We start from the raw sequence: 6,160 nt of genomic DNA on the forward strand, positions 1-6,160 counted from the left end.
CTCTTCTAGGTAGTATGGTTTAAAAAAAAAAAAAGGAAAGAAAGGAAAAGAAGCTAAAAGAGCCTCATGTCCTAAAATGAAAGAAGCCTGTTCTTCTGGGGCCGAGGGCCCTGTGCTTTATTCTAGTTTAGTTGCTCGCCCCACAGGGAACCAATGCTGAGGGCCAGCTCCGGTGAGACTCTGGTGTCTGTCCTTCCAGTGCTCTGCGTGTATAAAGAGGGTAATTTTCTTACCAAAAGAAAGGTATCAAAGCCACCTTCAACAACCTCCGCCCTCCCCTTCCCACCCACATTCTGCACCTCAGGAATGGCTGCACACTCGGCAATTCTGAAAGTTTCCCACTCACTACTTGAACCCCGCAGCGGCCCCGTGAAGCTGGAACTTTGTTGTCAGGATGAAGAAATCGAGCCGCACAGAGTCAAGAGCCTTGCGCAAGGCCATTCATTTATTTATGCACTTCTTGTTCAGAAAGCAGTCCTAAGTGATGCAAACGAGGCTAGGGGTGCAGAGACTTAATCACATAATGCAGGGGGTACCCCCCAACCCCACTGGGGGAAGGGGAAACCAATGGCAGTCAATCAGGGTCACATTCTCACTTTCTCAGGCCTTAGATGCTTTTGTCTTCATGAAGTATCTTCCTCTATTTAAAAAAAAAATTTAAATAATTCAGTAGATTTTCATGGACCCTACACATTTATTTTTTGGATTGAGAAAAAAACACATTTTCTTTGACCCTTACATTTTTTTTATCTAACTTTAAAATAAAACATTTTCAGGAGCCCCTAAAAGTACCTTGCACTCTAGGCACCAGTGCCTCCGGTGCCCTGGGTCCCCAGCCCTGACTGCAGTGGAGGGTGATAAGCACCAAGGGAGAGGGAAGCCCCGGGAAGGGTCACCCAACCGGGTCAGACTTCCTAAGGAGGGCAAAGCCAAGACTAGAAAGACCAGGAGGTATTGCCAGGAGGAGAAAGGGAACAAGGATTTCCTGGCAGAGGCTGGGGAAACTCTGGGTGAAGGAGGGTTTCAGGTGGGAGAGGCAGAAGAGGAAATAGAAACTGGCAGGGACTAGAGCCTTAGGTGCCATGTGGAGAGTCTGAGTTTGTCCTGAAGGCACTGGCAATGCTCAGAATTGTGGACAATTATGGAGGCAGCTGGGAGAACGCTGCGGAGACGGACAGCAACAAAGACCCATGTCAGGGCAGCAGCCCCAGGGCCGATGAAGAGGAGGCAAAAGATTTGAGCAGGGCCATACCACATCATGTTGTAAACTTCACTGCATTGAAGAGGAAGAGGAGGCGGTGGCAACTGGAGGATGAATACCAGCTGAGTGAGGAGGAGGAAGAGGAGGGAAAGGAGCAGGAGGAGGGGAAGGAGGAGGAGGAAGGGGAGGCAACTGGAGGAGGAATACCAGCAGAGCCAGGAAAAAGGATACCTCTTCTCACCAAGGGGCTATTTCTTACCTAAGTGATATACCTAAAAGTTGCTTATGCCCGGGGCAGGGGTCGGGGAATGTTGAGGCGCAGTAGTGGTTCTAGCTTGAGCATATCAAGAAGATAGAATTACAGGACATGAGCCTGCTTGAATGTGATGATCTGGGAAAGGGCCTGCTAACTCTCAAGTAACTGGATTGAGAGGACGGGGCTATAAAAAGAAAAATAGATTTGGAGGTAGAAAATGAGGTTACAGGCCAGGCGAGGTGGCTCACGCCTATTACAGCACTTTGGGAGGCTGAGGTGGGTGGATCACCTGAGGTTGGGAGTTCGAGACCAGCTTGACCAACATGGTGAAACCCCATCTCTACTAAAAATACAAAAATTAGCTGGGCGTGGTGGTGCGGGCCTGTAATCCCAGCTCCTCAGGAGGCTGAGGCAGGAGAATCGCTGGAGCCCAGGAGGTAGAGGTTGCAGTGAGCTGTGATTGTGCCATTGCACTCCAACCTGGGCAACAATAGTGAAACGCCATCTCAAAAGAAAAAAAAAAGAGAGAAAGAAAAGAAAATGAGGTCACAACCTGAGAACTTTGGAGCCCATTTCAAACCCAGAACTCCTGATTTTTACACCTTCCCTCTTCCATTGTCTAACTCAGATTCTACTTAGTCCCCTGTCTGCTGTCTCCGGCCAGCCCTAGGACTTCTGAGGTTGTTGGTCCCAGCCTGCAAGCGCCAGTGTCTCCCGGAGGGGCAACCTTCTCCTAGTGCTTCAGTGGCTCCTTGGGCAGGTCCCATTAAAGGAAGGGCCATTGACAACAAAAACGGAGGAACTGTGAATTGTGTGGCGAAAGGATGGTTTTGTTTTGTTTTGTTTTGTTTTGTTTTTTTGAGACGGAGTCTCCCTCTGTCGCCTGGGCTGGAGTGCAGTGGCCGGATCTCAACTCACTGCAAGCTCCGCCTCCCGGGTTTACGCCATTCTTCTGCCTCAGCCTTCCGAGTAGCTGGGACTACAGGTGCCCGCCACCGCGCCCGGCTAGTTTTTTTGTATTTTTTAGTAGAGACGGGGTTTCACCCTGTTAGCCAGGATGGTCTCGATCTCCTGACCTCGTGATCCGCTTGTCTCGGCCTCCCAAAGTGCTGGGATTACAGGCTTGAGCCACCGCGCCCGGCCAAGGATGGTTTTTAAGGAGGTAAAACATTAACCTCCCTAGACCCAAATTTGTGACAAATTCTGGATTCTACTTTTCAGGATGTCTCAGAACTAAAAAAACAAATGCTGGTTCTAAAAGTAGCCTTCAACATTCTCCAGAGAGCAGACCCAAACTCTTTCAAAAAACTAAGATCAGTCATATAGGCTGTAATGTTAAAGGAACTTTCTATGTAGATTGTAAATTAAATCATCCCTTGTAAAATCCCAAAGGAATTTCAAACTTAAGATTATATCTGGCAGCGCACAGTGGCTCACACCTGTAATCCCAGAACTTTGGGAGGCTGAGGTGGACGGATCACACGGTCAGGAGATCGAGACCATCCTGGCTAACACGGTGAAACCCCGTCTCTACTAAAAATACAAAAAATTAGGCCGGGCGCGGTGGCTCAAGCCTGTAATCCCAGCACTTTGGGAGGCCGAAACGGGCGGATCACGAGGTCAGGAGATCGAGACCATCCAGGCTAGCACGGTGAAACCCCGTCTCTACCAAAAAAATACAAAATCTAGCCGGGCGAGGTGGCGGGCGCCTGTAGTCCCAGCTACTCTGGAGGCTGAGGCAGGAGAATGGCGTGAACCCGGGAGGCAGAGCTTGCAGTGAGCCGAGATCCGGCCACTGCACTCCAGCCTGGGCGACAGAGCGCGACTCTGTCTCAAAAAAAAAAAAAAAGATTATATCCAGGTCTAAGCCAAAACCTTGAGCTTTGAATGTGTGTTGAGGGAAGAGGGTGTGGAATTTTATTTTATTTATTTATTTATTTGAGATGGAGTTTTGCTCGTCACCCAGGCTGGAGTGCAATAGTTCACTGCAACCTCCACATCCCGGGTTCAAGTGATTCTCCTGCCTCAGCTTCCCGAGTAGCTGGGATTACAGGCGCCCGCTACCACACCCAGCTAATTTTGTATTTTAGTAGAGACAGGGTTTCACTATGTTGGCCAGGCTGGTCTCGAACTCCTGACTTCAGGTGATCTGCCTGCCTCAGCCTCCCAAAGTGCTGGGATTACAGGCGTGAGCCATCGCGCTCGGCCGGGTGTGGAATTTTAACCCCAGATGCTTAAATTTGAAAATAAAGCAGCCAATAAAGTTTTGTTTTGGGAAAAGAGAAACCTGGCAATGTTTCCCAGTGTTAAGTTGAGTGTTCAGTACAGGTGACTAGGATGTGATATCCCAGACGACCAGTCACAGATGAGAAAGAAAGCAACTTGTCCAAAACACAGCTAGCAACTGGTGAAGAGAAGAGTTAACCCAGAGCCCATCTCCAAATCCCTGACACTTCAAAACAGTTTTTAAAATGATAAACCGTTTCAAACCTACATTTAAAAATATGTTATACAGTATCCATTTTGACATGTTTGCTGCCTAACACTTCTTGAGAAATAAAATATTAAGGAGATGGTGCAAGCCCCCTCCCCATGCTGTCATGGTGCTTGTTCCCCAAGTTAACCCTTCCTGAAACCACTGCTTATCATTGCCATCCAGGCTCTGACACTTTCACTGTCCGCATATCCAGAAACAATATAAATCAATGACTCGTGTGTTTTTGTTTGTTTGTGTTTTGGTTTTAGAGACTGAGTTTCACTCTTGTTACCCAGGCTGGAGTGCAGTGGCATGATCTTGGCTCACTGCAACCTTTGCCTCCAGGGTACAAGCAATTTTCCTGCCTCAGCCGCCTGAGTAGCTGGGATTACAGGCGCCCACTACCACACCCGGCTAATTTTTGTATTTTTACTAGAGACAGGGTTTTACCACGTTGGCCAGGCTGGTCTTGAACTCCTGACCTCAGGTGATCCACCCGCCTCAGCCTCCCAAAGTGCTGGGATTACAGGAGTGAGCCACTGTGTCCAGACTCATGTTTTTAAGCTTTAAGTAAATGGTATCACTCCATACTTATAAATCTGGAACTTTCCTCACTTCCCCCATACCACACAGTGTATTCTCAAGCAAGTTCATTTATTCATTCATTCTTTTATCCAACTGTTGCTTAATGAACACCTGTTGTAGATATTGCCACCAAGGTAGACTCACAGGGAAAAACTCTAGCTCTCCCACTCTGATTTCAGATTCCCTCCTTCCCCTTGAAGAGCTTCTCTGTCTGATGAAGAATTCTTCCTTCCTTTCTTTTAATTTTTGTATTGTTTTCTTTTTTTGAGACAAGGTCTTTCTCTGTTACCCAGGCTGGAGTACAGTGGCACAATCATGGCTCACTACAGCCTCAGCCTCCTGGAAGAAAGCGATCCTCACCCCTCAGCCTCCTTAGTAGTTGAGAATACAGGCACGTACCACCATGCCCAGCTGTTTTTTGTTTGTTTGTTTGTTTGTTTGTTTGTTTTGAGACAGAGTCTGGCTGTGTCTCCCAGGCTGGAATGTAGTGGCACGATCTCTGCTCACTGCAACCTCCACCTCCCGGGTTCAAGCAATTCTCTGCCTTGGCCTCCTGAGTAGGTGGGATTACAGGCACCCACCACCACGCCCGGCTAATTTTTCTATTTTTAATAGAGATGGAGTTTCACCATCTTGGCCAGGCTGATCTTGAATTCCTGATTTTGTGATCCACCTGCCTTGGCCTCCCAAAGTGCTGGGATTACAGGCATGAGCCACCACACCTGGCCTAATGTTTATATTTTTGTAGACACGAGGTTTCACTGTGTTGCCCATGCTGGTCTCAAAGTCCTGAACTCAGGTGATCCTCCCACCTCAACCTCCCAAAGTTCTGGGATTACAAGCTTGAGGCACTACGCCAGGCTTCTCTCTTTTTAAAATTGTGGTAAGAACACTTAACATGAGATCTATCCTCTAAACAAGCTTTTAAATGTACAGTGCACTATTGTTGACCATAGGCACTAGGTTCTACAGCAGATCTCCAGAGCCTATTCATCTTGTTTAACTAAAACTTTATGCTCATTGACTGGGCACCGTGGATCACGCTCATAATCCCAGCACTTTGGAAGGCCAAAAAGGTTGGATCACCTGAGATCAGGAGTTTGAGATGAGCCTGAACAACATGGTGAAACCCCTGTCTCTACTAAAAATACAAAAATTAGCCAGGCATGGTGGCACACGCCTGTAGTCCCAGCTACTCAGGAAGCTGAGGCAGGAGAATCGCTTGAACCCGGGAGGCAGAAGTTACAGTGAGCCAAGATCGTGCCACTGCACTCCAGCCTGGGAAACAGAATGAGACTCCATCTCAAAAAAAAAAAAAAAAAAAAACTAGACCGGGTGCGGTGGCTCATGCCTGTAATCCCAGCACTTTGGGAGGCCAAGGCAGGCGGATCACAAGGTAAGGAGATCGAGACCATCCTGGCTAACACGGTAAAACCCCATCTCTACTAAAAATACAAAAAATTAGCCAGGCGTGGTGGCAGGCACCTGTAGTACCAGCTACTTGGGAGGCTGAGGCAAGAGAATGCCATGAACCCGGGAGGCGGAGCTTGCAGTAAGCCGAGATATGCCACTGCACTCCAGCCTGGGTGACAGAGCGAGACTCCATCTCAAAAAAAAAAAAAAAAAAAAAAAAAAAAAGAGC

General features: G+C 47.9%; 1 long non-coding RNA gene across 2 annotated transcripts in view; it reads right to left on the bottom strand.

Moving 5' to 3' along the window:
* Positions 1-436: 436 nt before the first annotated feature.
* Positions 437-6,160, bottom strand: part of LOC108536143 (uncharacterized) — a 39,014-nt gene continuing 33,290 nt past the window's right edge. For both annotated transcript variants that reach the window (XR_001887430.1, XR_001887429.1), the window contains one exon: positions 437-640. This is a non-coding gene — a long non-coding RNA (uncharacterized LOC108536143). The remainder of the gene's footprint in view (positions 641-6,160) is intronic.

This window comes from Rhinopithecus bieti, unplaced genomic scaffold (assembly GCF_001698545.2).
Source record: "Rhinopithecus bieti isolate Rb0 unplaced genomic scaffold, ASM169854v2 scaffold_13271, whole genome shotgun sequence".
NCBI lineage: Eukaryota > Metazoa > Chordata > Mammalia > Primates > Cercopithecidae > Rhinopithecus > Rhinopithecus bieti.